The 19,065-nt window shown below is 34.0% G+C and overlaps 1 pseudogene; it reads left to right on the top strand.

Moving 5' to 3' along the window:
* Positions 1-6,821: 6,821 nt before the first annotated feature.
* The window catches only part of LOC129302987 (protein PIR-like), a 30,990-nt pseudogene continuing 18,746 nt past the window's right edge, over positions 6,822-19,065 (top strand).

A 19,065-nucleotide genomic window follows, 5' to 3' on the forward strand; every position in this document is an offset into this window, starting at 1 on the left:
TTTTTATTGCTCTTGTGCAGGAAGCCAACAAAGGACACAATATGTAGCATAAAATCAGGGAGCAATTTGGCTGAATTATATATCGATTTGCATGTCATTGATTACATGTGATGAGGCTTTAATGGTGCACAAATTTTATTTTAAAGTTCCTAATAATTGCTTAAAAGATATTCTAAAGTTAAATAATTAAGTCATTAACTACTCTGTTTAGAGGAAAAGTTGTGTTTGGTAGAGGTTTCATGCAAATCTTTCCTGTTATTCCAAATGAGTTAAGAGATCATGTTTTTACTACCGTTAACTCTTCATACATTTGAGACAATTTCAACTTCTTACACTAATAAAAAACATGAAACTTTTGAAAACAAATAATGGAGCATCTATAATATTTTTTAGAATTTTGCTGACTGAATTATTTTAATTGGTGATGGGTCTGCTATTAGAATTAATGAGAGATCTGTGGATATTAAGATCCCAACTAATTTGTTATCGAATGGTTCAAATAATCTAATAAAGTTCATTATTGATATAACTTTCCTATATTTCCTTACCAGACCAATATCTATAATTTTTCATATTTTAAAAATAGGGCCATATTAATTCCTATGTTGGCTATGATTGAAGAAATAACAGGTATATGTTATCCTTATTCCTTGAAGAGGAAGTTGTATACCAGGACTTTGATAGTATTGTGAAAGATGGAAATATGAATTCAAATGACATGTACTCTGCTGATTTTTTAAATTCAATTATAATATAAAATAAAGTTTAAAGTAGGTGCCCCAATTATTTTAATATAAAATATTGATAAATATATGTAGTTGTGCAATAATATACATCTTATAGTTATATGAACTAGAAAATATGTTACTGAGGCTCAAGAAATGGATGGCTCAAATGTAGGAATGAAATGAAAATACATATATCAAGTATTGTTATGTGTCCATCCAATTTCAAGTTGTCATTCGCTATGAGAAGGAGGTAGTTTCTCATTTTGCAATGACTATTAAAAAAAGCCAAAGCTAGAGCCTGCCATGTTGGCCTATATTTGCTTCATCCTATTTTTATTCATGGCCGATTATAGGTTAATTGTTTCTCATGTTGAAGTATGGAGGGTTTAAAAATACTGGTTCTTGATTAATATAGTCACTTCTAGAGCTGGGAATACGGGCGAAGGGCCTGGCCCTTATGGGCTCGACCCTTTAGGGCCTGAGCCCTAAAGCCCGGTTTCCCATTTTGACCCCCATTTTTCAAGCCTGGCCCTTATACTCAGGGCTCAGGGCCAGGCTCGTAAGCCCTTTCTTAAAAAATAAAAAAATTAAAATAAAATTAAATATTATAAATAAATTAAAATATTTTAAAATTTAAAAAATTAAAATCATCATAATTTTTTAAAAATTAAATAACATACATTAGAAGTCTAGTAATAAAATTTAAATCTTCATTTAAAAAATAGTTCATTTTTTAATAAATATACAAACATAATAATTATAGAAAAATAAAAAATATCATAAATTTTATACTATACATTGATATTTATTAAATTAGATTAAATTAATTTTAGAATAAATTAAAATTAATAATAATATAATGTGTGTAGGATCAGGTGAGCAGGTCATTGATTTCAAACACATGTTTTACTAAAAAATAATAATAAAAATAATATAACAGGGCTTGAAGGGCAGCCCGGGCCCGAGCCCTATTTTACAGGGCTTATCAGGGCCAAGCCCTCAAGCTCGATTACTTTAAAAAAAATTTATTTTTAAAGCCCGAACCCTTATTTAAACAAGACTTTCAGGCCCGGCCCTCAGGCCCGGCCCTTATTCCTGGCTCTAATCACTTCACATATATAACTTCTAAAGTCATTTATAGGGAGATCTTCAATAACTCAATCTATGATTTTTAAATCAATTTTCTACTGTATCCATTTACATGATATGCTTTTAATTTTTATTATTTGCTTTGCTCTAATATGCATATTTAATATTAAGATAATAATCATACAATTTTACTACATATAGAATAACATAGATAAGATATCTCTTACAAGTTATTATTTCAAAAATTTTTTTGGCATTGACACTCATTTAAAAACATTATTGTAAAAAACCCGTGCATCGCACGGATATTTTATTAGTTCATCATACTATAAATTTATTATGGGATAAACATTTTTTACATTATTATCCTATATAAAAATTATAAGTATCAAATGATAGGATCTCATTCATATTATTTTTACGTGTCTCACATTTATTGTTATTTTTTTCCCATAAACCTCATACTTATTTTATTTTTTTATATTGTGAATCCCACATAATATTTAAACACATAAAATAAAATAAAAAATGTAATTACTGTTCATAAATAGTGGCTTTAAATATATTTAATTGAATCTTACTTCACAAACTAAATAAGGTCCATCCACAAACTCGACCCCATGCCCATACCTTGGTCTTTAATATAACAACCTGTAAAAATAAGCATGAATGAACACATTTAGAGGTACTGATACTAATTATTGTTAAAACTATCGCTAATTTTCAATTTTTGAAAAATCATAAATAATTATTTTGAAAGGTAGTGATACTAATTATAAGAATAATATTATGATTTTTAAAATAATTATATATTTTTTAGTCAAAAAATCATTATATATTCGATAGAATGTTCATGCTATAAAGATTGAAAATTATAACTATAGTGGTGAGAAAAATGCATGCTTTTAGCAATACATATAGAGCCATTCAATTTATTGGGGCGAGCAGAACAGTACATTTTGTTATAAATTATAAGAGAAATTAATCATTTAATTTCTACAATTTTAACCTATTAATAGTTTAGTTTCTAAATTTTGACTTACAATTTAATTTTTATAATTTTAAATAAGTTATAACTTATTCTCTTAATTATAACTTTTACAACTCAATTATTATCGTTTTCATCATCAACAATATTATCCTTATATTTTTGAAAATAAAATTATAAATATTAAAATTATGGCAAAATTTATTATAAGTATTTTAAATTACTAAAACTTTTAATCTCTATAAAGAGTATAAAGATTAAAATTTTAAAATGGTTCCAATTTTTGTAATTTTATTATTTAAAATATAGGGACTGATAGTTTAAATAATCAAAATTATAATGATTGGGTTGCAAGAGTGAAAATTTAGGAATTAAGTTGTAACCAAATTAAAGTTATACAAACTGAATTATAATGAGTTAAAATTTAATAATTAAGTTATAATTGGGTTAAAAATATATGAACCAAATGATAAATTTGTCTAAATTATATATATAGAACTTTATAAGTATAAATATAAAAAAAACTACATACATATAAAAGTAAAATACTCTAATCTCTCATATATTTTATCTTAATTACAATACATTTATTTATTTTTGAAACTTATATGAATCTCTCTTAATATAAATAGTTATAAAATACAAACATTTCATTTATTCTTAAGATTTTATTTTCATCCATCCAATTATAAGTTGATTGTTAAATTACGTATATTGGATCAAAATACTTATATTTAAATATAAATACTATCTAAAATACATCCAAATAAGCAAAAAAATTAATGCATATATATTTTTTAATTTTGTCCATCTTGTAAACATATATATTTAGTGTTTTTAAAAATAAATATATAAATTGGTTAAAACTTAAAATAATATTTCAAAAATGCAATTAAAAAAACTTGATATAATTTATATTTTTTTAAATTTCATTAATTTTAAAAAAATTTAAATTATTTATTTATATATTCACATACTTAATTATTTAAAGTTTTTAAAATTGGAAGAGAGAATGGATGATTAGATTATAGGGGCAAATTAACAATTTAAAAACTTTTAACACGAATACAAAAAATTAAGCATTTTAGAATCATTAACAAAATATTTCTAAGAGTTTTGAAATTAAATTAAATTAAATTGTAGGTTTCCAAAATAGAGAAAAGATCTCCGTAATTTTAAAGAAATAGAAGGGATGTCATTATATTTTACTCTGGATAAAAAGATGAATTTTAAAATGTTTCACGAAAACTATAAAATGATGATGCTCAAATATAACATCGGTTGTTGTTGTTGTTGGTTTTTTTTTTGGGTGGGGGTGTTTTGGGGGCCTTCTTACTCTAGATTTGCAAGCGCTCTCAACTCTCAAGGCGCGCACATGCTTGAGGGGCAAGGCAAGTCAGTAATAAGTCTCGCGGTAAGTAACGTTTAAATTTTAGCAGACCATCACATGGGTCTTTCAATCTTTTGCCTGGGGTTCCTATCAGTTGAAGCATCGATTGTTCTCTGTTTGATATTGTGTGTGCGGACTAGAGGAGGGTTAACGCGTGAACGATGGAATTAGTCACGGCATCATTTGATTATCAAAGTAGATAAGCAGGTGCCACCATTTATTTGCCATTTTGTTTTTTTTTGGCTTGATATTGTAGAATTTACTCACTATCACTATCAAGTAAATATTGATTGTTTAAACTGAATTATTTATCTTCTCATTGATGTTTTTGGATAAACGGTGGTACTATCATCTCCGTAATTGCTCACTACGGAGCGAATTGACTATTGAGCTTTGCTTAGTTCATTAAGCACTCGCGACATTAATAAAATTACTTGGGTCGTAAGGGTGTGCCGCAGGCGGTGCAGAAATAATTGCAGCTATAGAAAATACTGAATTGTCATATCATTTATGCTGTGATCAGTTCTTTTAATCACGAAGCCATTTGAATTGCTTATTGTTGTATTTAATCATACATGGCTAGTCTCCCTTGTGTTAATGGCCATGATGGTTATGTTCCTTGAGGTTTCGTGTAGAAGTTCTTTGGAACAACCATTAGGAAGATGCGAACCTTGTGTACTTAAAGGGTGCCAGAGGTGGCCTCAGAGCTACTGATTAGGGTTACGTTATTCTAACTGAGAAAGGATGCTAAAAGAGTCGTCGTTCTAATTTCTAGGGCCTTGGAATCTCTTATGAGATGGAGGCATCTGGGGTGAAGCCAAAAACATTTCAAGTAAGTTGTACTAGGTCTGTTTTTTTTTTATTTTGGGCAAATGCTATTGCTAATTGACCTAGTGATTGATGCAGGGGTTTTCAGACTCCTGTTAATTTTGACCAGAAATTGTTTAGGAAAGCCAATGACATATTTTCGCAAATCCATAGTTCAGAACTATGGACCTTTCAAGTGTGGAAAATTCAAACTAGATTTTGATTATTTTCTGACTCCTGCTGTCTTGGTCTTCTTGCACTCATGATGAACAACCACTGAGGTCTACATCCTGCCCCCTGGAAGAGTAGTATAATTGTATAAAATACTCCCTGGTCCCCTAGATCTCTTCCTTTTCTATTTACTTTGGCTGTCCAGTGATGGGAGACGGTATTTATAAGAAGTGGATTAAGAATTCGTCTTTTTGTTGGAATATTATTTATGAATTAGCATTAATTAATAAGCCCAATAAATTGGTCCTTATGATCTTGTGTGGACCGTGATAGGTGGACCACACAAGTGAGCCTAATGGGCAGAGGCCCAACCCACAACCCAGTAGCCGTCAGTTATTTCCTATCTCTTAACTGACTGGGTCAGAGATAATAGATAATATAATTATTTAATTATTTAATAAGGCGGTTACCGATCTGATCTATATAAGACGATTAGTCGGTAACCACAAAACACACGACTCATTTTCTTCTACTTTCATTATCTCCGAACTCTCTGAAGGCTCTGGGGACTTGAGGGTTGTGTACCTGCCTGCACTCGAGGTAATCGAGATTTCTCTAACACTCATGGATTCTTCAGGTACGCATGAATTACTTTATTCTATCATATTATTATTATATATGTGAATTGAGATATACAGATTCAACACTTCTTTCATACCTTCCAGTTTGAGTTCTCTGGCAGTCTGGCTTTGTGGCTCTGGTGAAGTTCACTCGTGAAAAAGGGGGGCACAGGGCGCCAGGTGCTTTATAGCCAGAGCCCAGAGCGCGTAAGGTATGCCTTTGTAATGATATGGGCAATAAAACAATCATGTCTCATTACAGATCCGAGGTCTGAGAAGTGTTTTTGAAGCTACGCGTTTTGCTCTAGCCATGCAGCTTTTCCTTCTATTGCGGGCCGACCCTCGTCCAGCCCCCTCTCTTTCTGTGATGTTATGAATTGCGCACTCGCTGCCTGCCTCGTCTAATGCAGAAAGGACACGAATAATTCTTAGGAGTATTTTATAGTTGCTTGGGCTTCAAGACGCTGTGGCCTGTGGAAGTTGATGGATTTCATTATCGATTCTGAGTCTGACAGTATAGACTGAAAATTAAGCAACCGATGGCCCCTACCAATTAACCATTGCCACCTGACTTGTTCTAGCAACAAATTTGATGATCGGGTAACAGCAAAATGGAGGCTAAAAAATTATCTTTTTATTTCTCTTTGATTAAAATATAAGTCATTGTTATTGTTAATTAAGTTATATTTAAAAAAAATAATTAAATTTTTTTTTGAAAAATTTCAACATTTTTCCAATAATGCACTTACATATAATAAATATAACTATTTAAATTATTTTTATTAATTATTTAATAAAGTAAGAGTATAATTGAAAAAAATATCACCTGCTAATGTTCTATATTGGGATCATATAAAGTTTCTATCAAACCATTTATATGCATATATTTGTATCTAATTATCTTTATATATAATGGAAATTCTGTACAATAAAAATTCTATACGACGACTACAGTAATAATATCTCTTTTACCAAAAAAATAATTATAATCTCGTACTGGCTTCGAGGGCAAGACCGCAAGAGTAGTGACTGAGCGACTTTACTCCCGGTGAAAGGAGGTAGGCAAGGGCATCGACGGAGGGCATTCTTGTCCACACACACGGGTTACGCCTGCTCCGCCTCGCATGGTTTTAACCTGCAGCTCCATCGGCGACCCTTCTCCTAATTACAGACACGGGGAGAGAGAAATGGATTAATCTTGCTTGATTTTCTATCACTTGCACCCGACTCTTGTATTCTCCAAGATTTGTAGAAGACTGTATGATGGCTGTACCCGTTGAGGAAGCCATTGCTGCTCTATCGACATTCTCGCTGGAGGTACTTGAATTCGAACACATGTGACGTGAATGTATTCATTCAAATCTAATTTCTTCTACATTTGCTTAGTAGATGAAGAATCATATTTATGAAATTGAAATGCACTTATGGATATTCTATCTATGGTAATTAATCTTGGAATCTATGGGTAACTTAATTCATGCTGACGGGAAATTCATAAATTTTAAATTTGGCTGGAAGAATTCGAGTTTACTTTAAATTATCATTATCATTTTAATCGTGACGTGAACTTCTCTGCTTCATTTCTTTGGTATATTTAGTAAATGATGGCCGATGCAAACTACTTATTTATTAAATTTATATGCTTTTAATTTGGAAGAGTTGCCAAATTAAAACATTTTCACCGACACAATATTCTTGTTTTCATAGATGTAAGCTGCTTTTCTTGTTTCTTAATTGTGTAGGATGAGCAACCGGAGGTGCAAGGTCCTGGAGTGTGGATCTCAACTGAAAGAGGTGCAACGGATAGTCCTGTAGGTACTGGTGTTCTTGATTTTTCCCTTCCATGTATAATTTTATATGTTAAGAAATAAACCTGTGATTCAGTTTTGGGCTTACTCATTTTTGCCATTGGCAGATACTAATTTCTACACTTCTTTTGTAGAGTATAGTGATGTTTCTGCATACCGCTTATCACTTTCAGAGGACACGAAAGCTCTCAATCAGTTGGTATGCTGTTATTAGGCGTTTGGTCTGTTCCTTAGTTTTTCATCTCTAACGATGGGCCTTAACTGCAAATACTGAAACAAATGCAGAATTGCCTCATTCAAGAGGGGAAGGAGATGGCATCCGTGCTTTACACATATCGCAGTTGTGTTAAGGCACTTCCTCAGGTAAATCTGCTCTTAGTTACTTGGAGTTGAAGTCAATCATTGGACATTAAATACATCCTTTTTTCCCTATAAAAGTAGAGATTTTGCTAGAAGGAAAGAATGGCTGGCATTTGAAGATGAAGTACCACTACAATTAATTTGAATTAAACAGCAGTCCTTGCATAATGTTACAGCTTCCGGATTCTATGAAGCAAAGTCAAGCTGACCTATATTTGGAGACATACCAAGTTCTGGACTTGGAAATGAGTCGTCTTCGTGAAATTCAGAGATGGCAGGCATCAGCTTCTTCCAAAGTACGGAATCAATTTTTCTTGTTTTTTGATTGGTTTAGGAATTTAGCCAGATCTAGGCTGACCTACATTGAAATGAATTTTAATTATTTTGCAGTTAGCAGCTGACATGCAACGTTTCTCTCGGCCTGAGAGGCGCATAAATGGCCCTACAATTTCTCATTTGTGGTGTGTTACATCTCTACTTGAGTGGTTTGTCACTTGGAATTGGTCGCCTTATTTTTTATATAAGTTTTAGTTATGTCTTCAAGCAACTTTGCCATTCGTCACTGGGGCCAATCCATTGTATTTTTCCTTTGTAATCTTTTTGTTCATTACTCTAGGTCTATGTTGAAGTTACTTGATGTTTTGGTTCAACTTGACCATCTGAAAAATGCTAAAGCGAGCATACCTAATGATTTTTCATGGTATAAAAGGTATGCTTGTTCTGTCTCTGTCTCTGTCTCTCTACACATACATGTGTTTATGAAAGTGTGTATATTATGTTTTCTTTTCTCTCTTTCTTAAACAAGCTCTAGATCTTCCATTTTTTAATAACTTTGGTTTGGTCAAATTATTATTCTATCAAAGATGAATTATATCTCATGCATTCCTCTTCACATTTGTCTTTATGTATGGTGATTCTAGCGATTTGGAATCTGCTTCTGGACTTTCCCTTGGAGGTATTGGGAGGGAATTGGAACATGTACTTATTGATTTATGCATATTGAGAATAAATGATACTCTCTTTGTTTAAACTTTATGCCTGCTGGATAGGGATGCACTTATAGGACAAAACTTAAGAATTATATAGTTCTTTTGACTCAAAAATCATTGTGATTTATATGTTTTGCCCAGTCATGCCCGGGGTGCAGTACTGAGCTGAATACCCCCTAGCAGGTTCAATTTCCCTGACGGCAGTTCCTCTATTTCCTATGAAAATATTGAACAAAAAAGTGCTATGCACCCATACTATGTGCTGAAGTTAGAGTGCCATTTGTTTGTTCATTTTCTTTAAGGGGAAAAAGGAAAATCTAGTTATCAGTAACCTCAGGTTAGTTTAACGTTGCAAGAATTCTGCATTTTTCTGTGATCTTCTTACCTGATGGAAATTCAATGTTTGAGAAATGGTACCCAAAAAAATCTTGCTGTCCTGTCCTATTGCTTTTGTGCTCCAAGATATTTTGATATTCATCATCAAAATGAAATTTTTAGCAAAGAGGGTATGAAGAGACCAAAAAAAGTTATTACAATATTCAAGCTTTTCCTGATAGAAGGAAATCTTGTGAGAAGAAAACCTGATTGCCACCCCAGGGCACCTGTGAACTCTATATGCCTATATATCTATACTCAAAGGAGAAAGGGGTAATGAAAGGGATATCTTTAAAGCCTAGGTCCAGTCTTTTTGTTAAGAAGAGCTGACCAGATGATATTTAACCTTGAGAGAAGCTTTCGGTTTCCAAAGGGGTCTGTGAAGGAGGAATATCTGTCTGGACTCTGTTTACACATCTTCAATAGTATTTGATTATTTTTTTGGAGTATCATGGAGACAGTTCCATGCTCAGCTATAATACATTTTCAAAATTGACAAATTACTTATGCAATTACCTTTTTTTTTTTTTTGAATTTTGGTCCTTTTTCTCAATATGTCAGAACTTTCACACAAGTCAGTGGTCAGTGGCAAGACACTGATTCAATGAGGGAGGAGTTAGATGATTTACAGGTGCATAATTCTTAGTACTTCTATGTTTATGAAAGACAGCATGCCATATGATTTTCTGTATTATTGACTTTTTTTTGCTAATTGTTTTCAACTTTGCACGTCTTTTGATCTGAAAATTCCAAACAAAAGATAGGCTGCTATTGACCCCTGTTTCCCCCCCTCATTTTACCTGCAGATTTTCTTGAGCACAAGATGGGCTATCTTGTTGAATTTGCATGTTGAGATGTTCCGTGTGAACAAGTATCCTATTTTTGTACTCCTTTTTTTTTTTTCCAGCACATGCTGATGCCTGGTTAAACCACAACCTTTTCCCGGGCTTCACTATTTAGATGTAGTAAATGTATCTTTGGGCAATGAATGGCCTAAATTTATCACTGTTTCAATTTTTTCCTTTACAGAATGTTAACTGGTTGTATTGACAAATAATGGTCTGGCTGGTTTCTTTCTTTTACGAATTGAACTATTAGTGATGTGATGTGAGAAAGAGAAAGCAAGAGGGAATACAAACAGGAGAGTTTTCTGGTTGAGTGTTGTATCTGCTAAAAAAACTGATGGGGTATATTAGTAGAGATGGGGGATTAACAGAAAAAAGCATATTAACCCATGTCTTCCTTAAATTTATTATTTGCAGGCTAGGCTAGTAAAATAAGTTTTACCTGGAAGGTACTGTTATAGACATTTGCGAAGAGCTTGTGTCAATTGGTACCATTTTGTTACATTTCCTTGGATATTTATTCTTTTTCAGTTCCTTGACTTGATATAGTGTAGAAGACATTCTTCAAGTTCTTATAGTCTTTGTTGTAGAGTCTTTGGAATTGGATTTTGCACTTCTCTTCCCAGAGCGTCATGTTCTTCTTCGTGTTTTGCCAGTTCTTGTTGTCCTGGCAACATCATCAGAGAAGGATAGTGAGTCTCTGTACAAGCGGGTGAAAATCAATAGACTGATCAATATATTCAAGGTATTTTTATGTTAAATATGCTTGATTATAACATTAAATTGATTTGGTTGTTTTCATTTATCTCTTCTTAAGAAGTTTACATGCATCACTCTTCCTTTTCAAACTTTGCAGAATGATGCAGTCATTCCTGCATTTCCAGATCTGCATCTGTCTCCTGCTGCAATAATGAAGGAGTTAACAACATATTTTCAAAAATTTTCTTCTCAGAGTCGTCTTCTTACACTTCCAGCACCTCATGAACTTCCACCACGTGAAGCACAAGAATATCCTACAGATAATTTGATGTCCTTAAATGATTTACAGATCCTCTGACGATTGTTATTCTATCAAGCATTTCATTTCCTGGATCTATCATCTATGAAAATGTTGGTGTTTTCTGGTGATGTCTCTGTTTATACTTGTCACCAGTTACCACTTTCAATGTGAATCAATGAATTATTCTTGACATGAATAATCTGGGTGGCTTTCTGCAACTTAAACAATAGAAGTATGCTACTACGCATTTTTTTTATTTCATTAGTATATTTCATTGTCTTTACTCCAGAATTGCTCAGTGTATGAGTTGAGATGCATTTTATGAATTGATGGCGATGTGAGGATGATGGGACTCAGAAATAGTATTATTCATATAACTAAGGATTAGCCAGTACGACCCCCTTCTATGAAGTATGGAATAGGAAAATTGACAAAAATAACTAACAAATCCTACTTACAGCACTGAAAATGATGATATAGAAGCAGTGAAATAGCAAGAAGAAATCTTTGCTACTTTAAAGAGGTCAGAGGCTCTCCCAATCTGTCCACATACTAGATGCCTGCCTCCCACTGTGATTTTTTCCATCCTTAAGGTTTGAATAGAATTTCTTAATGATACACAAAAAGAGACAGCTTCGTTCTCTCTCCCATTCCCCCCTTCTATTTGGAGGGGTTCCTGATCCTCTCCTAAATTTCTGTCCTATCCTTTTTCCCCCTACTAATAATATCTGTTGAGCTTGAGCTGAAATACATGGCTTCTGTAGTTGCTTTAAGCTAGTTGGTCTAACTTTTTTTTTTTTTTTTTTGCTGTTTGTGCAAATCTTTTGTTTATTTATTATTGTTGAGTGATAAGAAAATTTATTTCAGTGTATAATCTTGCAATTACGAGTTGGTAGTGATTGCTTAGGAATATGATTACTAAGAAGATGCATTCTAGAAATTGTTTATGAGCCGTTGCTTGAATTTTCATCATGATGTGCCTTTGGAATGTGTCCTTGACATATAATACCTATCAGAGACATTATTTGATCATCAATCATATTGGGGTTATCCGTGCTGAGCATGATGATTTCACTGTTCGTTTTGCTTCAGCCATGAATCAGGTATTGGCATCTTAGCTAATCCATCTCATCATAATCCTCCTAAAGTTAATTTTTGAACATTTGTCTTTTGTTTTGTTACCATCTCTGTTGCATAGCGTTTAAAGCCTGTTTGTTTATTGATTATATCTGCCTTTGCAGCTGCTATTGTTGAAGTCAACTGATGGTTCAGATGTTGATTGGAGCAAAGAAGTCAAGGGGAATATGTATGATATGGTTGTTGAAGGTTTTCAGCTCTTAAGCAGATGGACTGCACGTGTCTGGGAGCAATGTGCATGGAAATTTTCTCGCCCTTGCAAGGACATAATGCATGTTGAATCACATGACTCTTCAGCATCGTTTTCTGACTATGAAAAGGTAATGGTCTTTAAGTCCTTTGACTATTTTTGCTATCTAGGCCCCTCCCTTTTTTTTAGAGGCTAATAGCTCGTATAAGTTTTTGTTCTTGTGGTGCATAATGTTGGGTCTATCTTTTGAGCTAACATTTTTTCTCATTTATTTTATTTTCTTATAATCCAAACGCTTTGTTGTTGATAGAGCACAATGGTGTTGTGCAATCTATCTAACCGCTTAGTTCAATAAGGCTTCTTGTTGTTGTAGTTTATTCTCTAATAATATTTCTAAATAGATATATTTAGAGAAATAATTCTTTCTTTGTCTATTTACCAGCTTTAAAAACATATAGTGCTTGCGGCCATCAATTCTCATAACCTTAACTTTGTTTTACATAAAAAGGGTGAAGTGAGGTGGCATATTTGGTTCTACTCTACTTTCACACAAGTAAACTAATAGTGGAAGAATTTGAAAAATTTACAACATCTCGAGGACAAGGCCAAGAAGGGACACTAAAAGGTCTGTTTGATAATTTGAGCGTGAAAGGAAGTTGACTTGGTCTCAATGGGGAGTGAATCACTCCTTGATCTAGTCCCTTGAAATACTTGTCCAGCCTGATGATAGATAGCTGCCACAAATTCTATTCACTATGCAAATAAATCACTTTGGTTGTCTTTGGCTAGAAGGAGACAGCCTTCTTTTTTCTGCCAACATAATCTTTCTTAACTGTGGCTGCCAGGAAAATAAACAATTCCAGTTGGTGCTTTATACAACTGATGCATTTTCAGAGAATTATAATGGCTTTGCCAAGGAAATCCACCAATTAATATAAATAAATTACTTAATACCCCTTGTACAAACAATCCTCTATTTTCTCTGCTAAACAATTTTTCTTGAATTATGAACATCGACAAGTCTTATCTTGTAAGGTTGACTAAATGAATTGCATGATGATATTGGGCTCTATGAAAAACTAATTGTCTAGATATATCATTTACCATGAGATCCCATTTTATAATTTCCTTAAGTATTATTCTTTGGTGTTTCTAGTGGCTTTTTCCAAACTGCTATAATCATTTTTTTAAAAACTATTTTCCCTTCAATAAAGGCATAAAGGCCATGCCAACTTTTTCTTGTATACAATCATTTTGGATCTTGTCTTATGTGATTACACATCCATCATTTTGGCACCCTTATTTGTTTCTTGTTTGTTTGTTTGTTTTGCTTTTCCCCTTAAGTGCTCAACGTTCATTATATAGCATTGTTGGTTGATAAAAGTTAATTTCATAGTATTCTTCATTCTATGGCATTGCTGCTCAATCGTTCTTTCATATAATTTTGTAATGTGGCTCATAAGTTGTATCTCCTGGCAGTTGGCATAGTTCTAACTATCTCCCTTATTTTTGTGTATAGGATCCAAAGTGCTTTTCTTCCTTTCCTTTGACATTTATTTGAATTTAAAATCTCATTAAACAACTTAGTGAGCCAAAAAGTACTCTTCTCTTCTAAATTCTTCCAGACTTCAATAAGAATACCATTAAGACCAATGGCTTTACTATGATCCATTATCTTAAGAGCTTCTTTTACCTTTCCAACCTGAATTCTGCATTAGAAAGCCAAATTTTATTTCCTTTTTTTTTTGGGCTGTTAATTGTTTGACATCACTAGTAATTTTCAATGCATGATTGAAGAGGTTGTAAAATTAGCTGTGAACCTTTAAAATAATCATGTCGGGTTCAATTTCTTTTTTTTGGGCGTTGTACAATTCATGTAGTTGACTCCACCTAGTGAGATAAGGCTTGTCGTCGTCGTCATCAGGTTATGTGAAATTAAAAACATCTCCTTTCAAGTTGAATTTTTTTGGACTAATATGTATTTTTGTTTTATGCTGTAAGATTTATTGTTGTAACTATTGTTTCATCTTGTAGGTAGTGCGATATAATTACACTACAGAGGAAAGGAAAGCACTGGTTGAACTAGTCAGCTACATAAAGAGTGTTGGATCTATGATGCAGCGATGTGATACGCTGTGGCAGATGCTTTATGGGAGACAATACATGCTGAGGTCCAGGATTTTGTCCAAAATACACTAGCTACTATGCTGAGGACTTCCTTCCGAAAGAAGACAGCAAAGGAAACTTCTTTTTATCCAAGGGCAGTTGCCCCAACTGCGGCCCAGGTCTGCATCATTTCCTATTTTCCTTCTACCAAGTGTTATATAAAATTGTTATGATAGATTTCCTGTAATGAAAACAAATACTTGAACTCCCTCTTTTTTAAAGGCTTTTGACAACCTGCTGATGGGAAATAGTGGCAGGCTTTCTTTAGGAGCGGAAAATCAATGCATATGAATGTCTAACCCACCTTGGAACTTAGCAGTTTATTTAATGCACCTTGTAACTCTTTGATAGAGCTGAAGAATTAGAAAAGAGTTATATACCAGTGGACTAAAGAATTATCCTCCAATGGATAAGACAATTACCCAAAGGCTCCTAGCCATGGGGAAAAAGTGATGTATGATTAGGTGTAGCTAGGAGTATGTTTAGCATTTTGTAACTTTTTTGGGTCTTTAAATCTTTCCTTTGACTAGAGAGAAGGTTGCGGAGTATTTTGAAAATTGTGAGTGGTGAGGAGAGCTCTGGCCTCTCAAATGCCAGATTAGGGTGGAGGAAGATCATCTTTCTTCATCATTTGTTCTTGTGTAGTGCTGCTGTACTGGGTGTATTTTGTGATGTTTCATGTATTCTGTAATTTCAGTTCCTTATATTGCTTGTAATACAACTTCGTTATCTGTTTTAGTCCCATTTATGGTGTATTTTTCTGCATTTTTGCTTGTTTTAAGTTTATTAGGGTAGAGGGTTCCATTACTCTTGAAGACTTAAAATGTTTTATTTTATTTTCTGCTTTTTTATGTATGTTTGGGGCTTGTGACTAGTCCTGGCGCTAGTTGTATGAAATCAATCTTATCACTTTAGAAATTGTATCAGTTGCCTCTGGATTCTTCCTCCTTCCATTCCTCCTTCCGCCTTTTTCTCTCATCATCTTTTGCTTTCCACTCGCCTCTTTCCCTCTACTGGTTCTCCATCACCTGCCCTTTGCTTGAAACCATGCAGAAACCCCCTTTCTTGGACTGACTTGCCACTTAGGCGAACCACAATCAAATGATACTTTGCTTTACACCGAAAACCACTTCACACTAACCTCCTGCTCTAATCTACAAAAGCTACACATTGGCTTTGAATAAAGGTCAAGGAAGCTTTGAATTGGCTTTCAAAGTAAAGGGAAGGCTTGAGTAAGATAAAAAAGATTAGGAGGGGTTGTTGCAGTATCTTACTTGTTGTATCACTAAATTGGAAATTATAGGGACCTAAAGTTAGAGGAAAAGAGAAACTAATATGTTACTGGAATTTTGCTGGGAAGTAAAGATGACGCATTCATATGGAGAAGCCAACAGAGGAGCTGATTGGCTGGAGAATTATGGACACTATTATTGGAATTAAAGAATGTATCTATTAATGAAACAGAAGAGTATATACAGAAAACAAAAGGGCAAGCTGCCTTTGATGAACCTCCTCCTCTCTGAGATGGAGGTTGGTCAAATTATGGACACTCTTTACTCTGGAATCTCCTCTTCCTGAATGCAGGAAGAGGATATTGGATAGATTCATTGACAGTGTACATCGTGCCAGTGCTTACCTCTATTTATTCTATCACTATGACCATGCTAATAAACATGTCCCATTTACTTTGAACGCACTGCTAGTAACTTTTTTCTAAATCTCTGAGACTGCTATATTTCTAATACACTTCTCTTTAAGTTGAGGCATGTATTTTGTTACGAGAAAATGAAAATATGAGACAACTTAAGTAAAAGGGACTCATCTCATCCTTGATGCTGTCCATAGTACTTGACAAAAACTGAATTTTCTTACCAGCTTCCAATGAGCAGGCCCCTGTACATTCTTTCTGCTTCTTTCATTAGCCATATAGTGGAATGCTGTGAGATTAACCTAGAAATCGAAGACTAATTTCCCATGAATTGCCAACATCACGCAACTGTGTTGTACCAATTAGTCAACTTCTAAATGTCCATTAATTATTAGTTTGGGCTTCAATAATCAGTTCACTTGAACTCTGAGGTCTTGTTTACTCATTGATATATATGTTTTATCTTAAGTTATGACACATGCTGTATATTCTGGCACCAACCACTTCATGAATTATTTCTGTGAATGCATGTGTTTTGTTTTAGTTTGTGGAGTGTAGCTACTAAACTAATTTCTTTGATACAGGTGCACTGCTTGCAGTTTTTAATATATGAGGTGGTTTCTGGTGGGAACCTTAGGAGGCCTGGTGGGGCTTTTTGGCAACAGTGCTTCAGAAATTCCTGTTAATGATTTAAAACAACTGGAGACATTTTTCTACAAGCTTGGTTTTTTTTTCCTATTCTGGACTATACAGGTAAGGTTCTTAGACTGATCATGTATCAACGTTTGCATGAGAAGCATTCATTCTCTTTGCCTATTCTTATTTGATAGATTAAACTCTTATGGGTCAAGTGCGTTGGTGCAGAAAATATATTCTTATTTTTTTTTTGGGCATAATATTTGATAGGTCAAAGCAGAAATAACTTGGTTTTATTAGTATTTCTAATTCTACCCAATTCTAATATTCCTCCTTGTACTTAAGTTCTTTTGGCTAGTGTTTACATAGCAATGATCACAATACCTTGGGGTGAAATGATGTTTTTAATAGGATGTGGCAGTGATAGAATTCTTGAACATGTTACTAGGTTCATCACTGGTTTCACTGAGTTGCACATCCAATCAACTTGGGACTACACACCTCTCATGTTTGTTATCTGTAGAACAAAATGGCGGCTAGTCCAACCCTTGGAAACAGAAATAAGGGATATAAAAAAGAGATAATTACTCCAAGGTCCCACTCAAAACAATTAATTACTCTGAGGTTCATTGGCAACCAAGATTAGGAAAATGACAACACATTACTCCCAGGTCCATTGGCAACTTAACCTCAGTTGCCAATGGACTTGGGAGTAATTCATTATTTTGAATGGGATTTGTATGTAATTCTTCCTATAAAAATGGGTTTACTATTACTAGTTAACTATAATACATGTGCCTAAAATCTAGGCCTTTGGGATCTTATGCAATGTTAAAAGCATCCAGTACACAACCGTGGAAAACTGTTAATTTGAAAGGGTGAATTGATATTTAAAGAACCACAGGACCATAAAGTGAATTAGAATCTGCTTTCATCATAAGATTATGTTGTGTAGGAATAATTTGAGCTTGTAGGAACTAGGAAGAAATGAGGGAAAAGATGAGAGAAGAACAGAAAGATAGGTAGAGTCAGAGAGAAATGAGAGATTAAAGAGAGGTCGAGAGAAATCGAGGAACGAAGGAAATTGTATTTAGTCACTGCTGAGATAAGAAACTATAATACAAATGCCTTAATATATATAGGCTCACTCACTTACCTAACGGCTAATTTCACAGCAACAGCACCGCTAACTAAACTGTTTTAACTAATATTAACATTTTATAAAACTATAACAATACCCCCCCTTAAAAGATCCTTGCCCTCAAGGATCATTGATAACAAAGTGAGGAAATTTTTGTTGCAACTGATGTAGAGGCATCCAAGATGCTTCCTCATCAGGTAATTGCTTCCACTTAATCAGAACTTCAGTAAAAATCCATACCTTCTTTCTTCCAACTCGTTTTGTAGAATATTTCAGGTTCTAAGGCTGGGGATAGCTCTGGCCAATCAAGAGGGGGATGCCTTTGCTTTACTTTAGGGTCAGGACAAAACTTTAATAGAGAAACATGGAAAGTTGGATGTATTCTTGATTCAGCTGGTAGCTCTAATTTGCAGGCAACAGCACCTATTCTGGCAATGACCTTGTAGGGACCAAAATATCTAGGAGCTAGCTTTTGATTACTCCTGCAGCAGCAGAAATTTGTCTATAGGGCTGTAACTTAAGGAAAACCCATTGACCAACTGCAAACTCTCGATCAGTCCTATGAGAATCAGCCTTTTGTTTCATTAGATTGGCTGCTCGATGAAGATGATGCTTCAAAACAGCTAACACAGCTTCTCTAGCTGAAAAAGTCCTGTCTAAAACATCCAAAACAGAACCATTAGGTAAATAAGGACAATGAATAGGGGCTTTCTGACCATATAAAAGCTCATGAGGGGTTGCTTTTGTGGCTGTATGGAATGTGGTATTATACCACCATTCAGCTTGTGACAACCACTTGCTCCAATCCCTGGTTGTTCCCAACACATACATCTAAGATAGGTTTCTAAGCACCTATTTAGGACTTCAGATTGCCCATCTATTTGAGGGTGATATGCGGTTGAAAGTTGCTGCTTAATTCCCAAAACTTGCAGAAATTCCTTCCAAAATCCACTCACAAATATAGGGTCATGATCACT

The sequence above is a fragment of the Prosopis cineraria genome, unplaced genomic scaffold, assembly GCF_029017545.1.
Source record: "Prosopis cineraria cultivar Desert tree isolate PC_DT_omini unplaced genomic scaffold, ASM2901754v1 PC1, whole genome shotgun sequence".
Lineage (NCBI taxonomy): Eukaryota > Viridiplantae > Streptophyta > Magnoliopsida > Fabales > Fabaceae > Prosopis > Prosopis cineraria.